An 8,152-nucleotide genomic window follows, 5' to 3' on the forward strand; every position below is an offset into this window, starting at 1 on the left:
CAACCATTACCCCTCATTCAGCCCGCACAAAGCAGTACTACCGCTTGGCGCAGCGGTACTACCGCTCCCCCTCGCGGTACTGCCGTGGAGACTAGGGGAGACCTGAGGCGGAGCGAGATCTAGACCCAGGGCAGTACTAGCAGCAGTGGTAGGGGCGGTACTACCGCTCGGTGGCGGTACTACCGCCTGTACTGTCACTGCCAGTGCTGCAAAACCCGACACGAGAGGCGAACCTTTTGAGTCGAGGCGATAGAAGCTCAACACCTCAGTGGCACTACGGCTGAGAGACCCCTAGCGGTAATACCGGTGGGCAGCGGTACTACTGCCTGTGCGATACTGCCGCTACCGAGCGGTACTGCCGCTTGTGGCTCTTGGGTGGTACTTCCGCTGGGAGCTGCAGCACTACCGATGGGACTATAACAAGCTCACAAAAAGTAGCAACGAAAGACCCTCCATTGAAGCAGGAAGGTCCAGTGGGTGCAAAGGAGATGTGTATGTGTTGATTCCACCCTAGTCTTTCCAATGCGGACCCCCTCTTGATAGTACGGTGATTCCTACAAATCAAGTCCACCAAAACCGAAACAAAAGCAACTACACCGTCTTCAGTTAAAACTCCGAGGGGAAGGAATCGTCTCATGCCAATGAATGAATCTCTGAAATACTCAATGCACATGATTAGTCCGCAAAAGCATTGTCATCAATCACCAAAACTACTTAGAGAGAGACATGCCTTAACACTAGGGGTATTCATGTGGGATTCAATAGGGATTGGTTGAATAAGATGATGAAGGAACCCGTTAGAAACGAGATTCGTATTCTTTACGATGATATCTATGGTGATGATCCCGATTACGGGTTTATGAATGTCAAAATAACTAAAAAAAGTCCTTTTCATGATTTGAGTTCATCTACTAGAAGGGAAATAAAGGAAATGATAGATTTTTTAAGACGGGTTTTGGAGGATTTGATGAGAAAAGAATTGCATACCAAATATGACAATACCTAGATCTATTCGTGTTTTATGCCTAGCTAAGGGCGTTAAACAATAGCGCTTGTTGGGAGGCAACCCAATTTTATTTTTTGTTCTTTAATTTTTGGTCATGTTTTGATTTGACTAATTCATCTAGCCTCTGTTTAGATGTGGTTTTGTGTTTTAGTTAGTGTTTGTGCCAAGTAAGACCTTTGGGATGGCCTACGGTGATAGTTGTTTTAATCTTTCTGAGAAACAGAATCATTTGCGCCCAAGAAAATAATTTTCGTATTTCACATAAGCGTGCTTTTGATCTGATTCTTTTTGCACTGCATTGGTAATCAAATTTCTGAGGTTGTCCTAATTTTTCAGAAGTTTTGGAGTTACAAAAGTATTCGAAGTTTCCAGACTGCTACAAACTGTTCTGTTTTTGATAGATTATGTTTTCTTTGTGTTGTTTACTTATTTTGATGAATCTATGGGTAGTATTGGGGGGTATGAACCATGGAATACAGTAGATATTACACCAATATAAATAAAGAATAAGTTGACAACAGTACCATAAAGTTGTGATTTATTTTCTTATACTAACGGAGCTTATGAGATTTTCTGTTGAGTTTTGTGTTGTGAAGTTTTCAAGTTTTGGGTAAGGATTTGATGGACTATGGAATAAGGAGTGGCAAGATCCTAAGATTGGGGATGCCCAAGGCACCCCAAGGTAATATTCAAATACAACCAAGAGCCTAAGCTTGGGGATGCCCCAAAAGGCATCCCCTCTTTCGTCTCCGTCTATCGGTAACTTTACTTGAGGCTATATTTTTATTCACCACATGATATGTGTTTTGCTTGGAGCGTCTTGAATGATTTGAGTCTTTTCTTTTTAGTTTGCCACAATCATCCTTGCTGTACACACCTTTTGACAGGGACACGCATGAACTGTGATTTATTAAAATACTTTATGAGCGTCACTTATATCTTTTGAGCTAGGCAATTTTGATCTAGTACTTCACTTATATCTTTTTAGAGCACCGCGGTGGTTCTATTTTATAGAAATTGTTACACTCTCATGCTTCACTTATATTATTTTGAGAGTGTTTTTAAACAGCATGGTAATTTGCTTTGGTTATAAATTTAGTCCTAATATGATAGGCATCCAAGAGGGATATAATAAAAAACTTTCATATAAAGTGCATTGAATACTATGAGAAGTTTGATTCCTTATGATTGTTTTGAGATATGAAGATGATGGTATTAGAGTCATGCTAGTGGAGTAATTGTGAATTTTAGAAATACTTGTGTTGAGGTTGTGGTTCCCGTAGCATGCATATATGGTGAACCGTGATGTAAAGAAGTTGGAGGATGAGGTATTTATTGATTGTCATCCTTTGTGTGGAGGTCAAGATCGCGCGATGGTTAACTCCTACAAACCCTTCCCCTAGGCGCATGCACATAGTGCTTGGTTTCGATGACTAATAGATTTTTTCAATAAGTATGTGAGTTCTTTATGACTAATGTTGAGTCCATGGATTATACGCACTCTCACCCTTCCACCATTGCTAGCCTCTCTTGTGCCACGCAACTTTCGCCGGTACCATACACCCACCATATATCTTCCTCAAAACAACCACCTTACCTACCTATTATGGCATTTGCATATCCATTCCGAGATATATTGCCATGCAACTTTCCACTGTTGCGTTTATTATGACACGCTTCATTATTGTCATATTGCTTTGCATGATCATGTAGTTGACATCATATTTGTGGCAAAGCCACATTTCATAATTCTTTCATACATGTCACTCTTGATTCATTGCACATCCCGGTACACCGCCGGAGGCATTCATATAGAGTCATATTTTTTTAAGCACTGAGTTGTAATCTTTTGAGTTGTAAGTAAATAGAAGTGTGATGATCATCATTATTAGAGCATTGTCCCATGAGAGGAAAAAAAAGGAGGCCAAAGAAGCCAAACAAAAAACAAAAAAATGAGAGAAAAGATAGAAGGGGCCATGTTACTATCCTTTTTCCACACTTGTGCTTCAAAGTAGCACCATGGTCTTCATGATAGAGTGTCTCCTATTTGTCACTTTCATATACTAGTGCGAATTTTTCGTTATAGAACTTGGCTTGTATATTCCAATGATGGGCTTCCTCAAATCGCCCTAGGTCTTCCTGAGCAAGCAAGTTGGATGCACACCCACTTATTTTTTCTCTTTGAGCTTTCATAAACTTATAGCTCTAGTGCATCCATTGCATGGCAAACCCTACTCACTCACATTGATATCTATTGATGGGCATGTCCATAGCCTGTTGACACACCTAGTTGATGTGAGTCTAGCTCCCTCTTTTTGTCTTCTCCACAACCACCATATTGTATTCCACCTATAGTGCTATGTCCATGGCTCACGCTCATGTATTGTGTGAAAGTTGAAAAAGTTTGAGAATATTAAAGTATGAAACAATTGCTTGGCTGAAATTGGGGTTTGTGCATGATTTGAATATTTTGCATGATGAAAATGGAGCATAGCCAGACTATATGATTTTGTAGAGGTAAGCTTTCTTTGGCCATTTTATTTTGAGAAGACATGATTGCCTTGTTAGTATGCTTGAAGTATTACTGTTTTTATGTCAATATTAAACTTTTGTTTTGAAGATCTGAACATTCCTGCCACAATAAAGAAAATTACATGGATAAATATGTTGGGTAGCATTCCACATCAAAAATTCTGTTTTTATCATTTACCTACTCGAGAACGAGCAGGAATTAAGCTTGGGGATGCTTGATACATCTCCAACGTATCTATAATTCTTTTATTGTTCCATGCTATTATATTATTTGTTTTGGATGTTTTATATGCATTAATATGCTATTTTATATTATTTTTGGGACTAACCTATTAACCTAGAGCCCAGTGCTAGTTCCTATTTTTTCCTTGTTTTTGAGTTTCACAGAAAAGGAATACCAAACGGAGTCCAAACGGAATGAAACCTTCGCGGTTATTTTTTTGGGACCAGAAGACGACCAGGAGACATGGAGATGAAGTCGGGGGAGCCACGAGGCGGCCACAAGGATGGAGGGCGCACCCGGGGGGGTAGGGCACGCCCCCACCCTTGTGGGCCCTCCTGTGACCCTCGTGACCTAATTATTTCACCTATATATTCCCATATATCCCCAAACCACCAGAGGCATCCACAAAAACATTTTTCCACCACCGCAACCTTCTGTACCCGTGAGATCCCATCTAGGGACCTTTTCCGGCAACCTATCAAAGGGGGATTCGATCACCAAGGGCTTCTACATCAACTCTATTACCCTTCCGATGAAGCATGAGTAGTTTACCACAGACCTACGGGTCCATAGCTAGTAGCTAGATGGCTTATTCTGTCTCTTTGATTCTCAATACCATGTTCTCCTCGATGCTCTTGGAGATCTATTCAATGTAATACTTTTTTGCGATGTGTTTGCCGAGATCCGATGAATTGTGGATTTATGATCATCTTACTATGAATTTATTTGAATCTTCTCTAAATTATTATATGCATGATTTGATATCTTTGTAATTCTCTTCGAACTATCATTTTAGTTTGGCCAACTAGATTGGCATTTCTTGTAATGGGAGAAGTGCTTAGCTATGGGTTCAATCTTGTGGTGTCCTTTCCCAGTGACAGTAGGGGCAGCAAGGCATGTATTGTATTGTATTGTTGCCATCGAGGATAAAAATATGGGGTTTTCATCATATTGCTTGAGTTAATTCCTCTACATCATGTCATCTTACTCAATGCGTTACTCTATTCTTCGTGAACTTAATACTCTAGATGCAGGCAGGAGTCGGTCGATGTGTGGAATAATAGTAGTAGATGGAGAATCGTTTCGGTCTACTTGACACGGACGTGATGCCTATATTCATGATCACTGCCTTAGTTATCGTCATAACTTTGCGCTTTTCTATCAATTGCTCGGTAGTAATTTGTTCACCCACCGTATTATTTGCTATCTTGAGAGAAGCCTCGAGTGAAACCTATGGCCCCTGGGTCTATTTTCCATCATATTAGTTTCCGATCTACTATTTTGCAATCTTTTACTTTCCGATCTATAAAACAAAAATATTTACTTTATCATTTATCTATCTCTATCAGATATCACTTTTTCAAGTAACCTTGAAGGGATTGACAACTCCTTTATCGCGTTGGGTGCAAGTTGTTTGATTGTTTGTGTAGGTATTCAGTGATTTGTGCGTTGTCTCCTACTAGATTGATACCTTGGTTCTCAAACTGAGGGAAATACTTATCTCTACTTTGTTGTATCACCCTTTCCTCTTCAATGGAAAAACCAACGCAAGCTCAAGAAGTAGCAAGGACGTGTCTACCAAGCCAAAAAAAATAAAAGATAAGGAAGCGAATACATCATATGGTGGGGCAAAGTGCCACATAGTTCTTTCAGGGAAAAGAAACATTGTGGGAGTGGAGGACAAGACAGACATGTCAATAGATTATGAAAAGTTTCATGAAATTGCTCCCTTCACAGTGAAGATTGACCCAAGCATCATTTTAAATGATGAAGATTGTCCATGTTTCTGGCGCAAAGGGACACACGCAAAGAAAAAGTTTTATACCACAAGATCCCACTCTGGGATGTGACCGGCTTCACCGTCATCACTTTCTTCTCTAGTGAGTTTCCGGACTTATTTCGAAAGTCCCAGTTCAGACAAACCGAAGGGAATCTTTGTAATAGTTAGGGTATATATGTGTTTTTGCATTTGAAAGGCGAATAAATATTATGTGCAAACAAAATATTTCATGCATTATGTAGGACTTCATTTGCTATTTTTTGAGCTAAATGACCCTGAAATTGAAAAGCACTACAAATGAACACTGAAAAGGTTGAAACTTGGCATGGTATCATCATTTCACCCACATAGCATGTGCTAAAAAGCTGAGAGGGTTACAGCAAAACTGGATGCACTTCATGTACAAAATGGACAATCTCTTTCGAAGTATATATCAAGGTTTTGGACGAAAACTCATCTGTTACAAAGGCATTTCATTTTTTTACACTTATTTTAACTCCAGAATTTTTGTGCATTCAATATGCACCATTCAAAGCCATGTCATCAATTTTCAACCCTTTCTAACTTCATTCGTTTTTTTCGTGCATTTAATGAATTTTTGAGCTAAATGACCCTGAAATTGAAAAGCACTACAAACTAACTCTAAAAACGTTGAAACTTGGCATGGTATCATCATTTCACCCACATAGCATGTCCTAAAAAGCTGAGAGGGTTACAACAAAAAATGGATGCACTTCGTGTACAAAATGGACAATCTCTCTCAAAGTATCAGGGATTCAGACGAAAACTCATCTGTTACAAAGGCATTTCATTTTTTAAAACTTATTTTAACTCTAGACTTTTTGTGTGTTAAATATGCGCCATTTAAAGCCACATCATCAATTTTCAACACATTTTGACTTCATTCGTTATTTTTCATGCATTTAATGAATTTTTTGAGCTAAATGACCTGAAATTGAAAAGCACTACAAATGAACTCTAAAATGGTTGAAACTTGACATGGTATCATCGTTTCTCCCACATAGCATGTGCTAAAAAGCTGAGAGGGTTACGACAAAACTGGATGCACTTCGTGTACAAAATGGACAATCCCTTTTGAAGTATCAGGGTTTTAGATGAAAACTCGTCTATTACAAATGCATTTCATTTTTTAAAACTTATTTTAACGCCAGACTTTTTGTGCATTCAATATGCACCATTCAAAGCCACGTCATCAATTTTCAACCCTTTCTGGCTTCATTCACTGTTTTTCATGCATTTAATGAACTTTTTGAGCTAAATGACCCTGAAACTGAAAAGCACTACAAATAAACTCTGAAAAGGTTGAAACTTGGCATGGTATCATTATTTCACCCACATAGCATGTGCTAAAAAGTTGAGATGGTTACGACAAAAACTGGATGTACTTCGTGTACAAAATGGACAATGTCTCTCGAAGTATCAGTGTTTGAGACGAAAACTCATCTATTACAAAGGCATTTCAATTTTTTTAACTTATTTTAACTCCAGACTTTTTGTGCGTTAAATATGCACCATTCAAAGCCACGTCATCAATTTTCAACCCTTTCTGACTTCATTCGCTATTTTTCATGCATTTAATGATTTTTTGAGCTAAATGACCCTGAAATTGAAAAGGACTACAAATGACCTCTAAAAAGGTTGAAACTTGGCATGGTATCATCATTTCACCCACATAGCATGTGCTAAAAATTCCTAAGGGTTACGCCCAAAACTGGATGCACTTCGTGTACAAAATGGACAACCTCTTTCGAAGTATCAGAGTTTCAGACGAAAACTCATCTGTTACAAAGGCATTTACAATTTTTTAACTTATTTTAACTCCAGACTTTTTGTGCATCCAATATGCACCATTCAAAGCCACATCATCAATTTTCAACCCTTTTTGACTTCATTTGCTATTTAAAATAAAATTATTCACAAACTAGTGATTCACACAAATTTCAAAGAATTCAAATTTGAAAACTATTGGCACTAACAGTAAGTTTATAATTTTTGTGACCTAAAGCAAAAAGATTCACTCAAAAACTCTAAATATTTGGCTCTAAGTAGAAACAAAAGAAAAAAAAGAAAAAAAACCAAAAAAACTGGAAAAGGACCTTTTGTCCCAGTTGCCACCGCAAACGAGGACTACAAATTAAAAAATTAACAAAAATGCCCGCCTACTAGGCCACCACGGTCTGCATATGACTAGAAACCCAACTACTAGTTGGGACAGGCTGCAGGCCCGTAGGGCAAGTAGGCCCCACAGGGCAGAGAGGTTCCTTAGGCCCACAAGCCTGCTTTAGAGAGGAGCTCGAGAGGGAGATCACAGTCGGGCTTATAAACCAGTGCAAGTGCCTCTCGCTTGGCGAGGTGGGACTAAACTTCCACCATGCCAGGACCAACCCTTTAGTCCTGGTTGGTGGCTCAACTGGGACTAAAGACCCCCCCCCCTTTAGTCCCGGTGCGGGCCACCAACCCGGACTAAAGCCCTGGGTTTCCCGCCGCTCGGCCTAGTAAAATTAACCTTTAGTCCCGGTTGGTGGCTCGGCTTGCACCGCGACTAAAGGGGGGGGGGGTATTTAGTCCCGGTTGGAGCCACCAACCAGGA

The sequence above is a fragment of the Triticum dicoccoides genome, chromosome 1B (genome assembly GCF_002162155.2).
Source record: "Triticum dicoccoides isolate Atlit2015 ecotype Zavitan chromosome 1B, WEW_v2.0, whole genome shotgun sequence".
Classification (NCBI taxonomy): Eukaryota; Viridiplantae; Streptophyta; class Magnoliopsida; order Poales; family Poaceae; genus Triticum; species Triticum dicoccoides.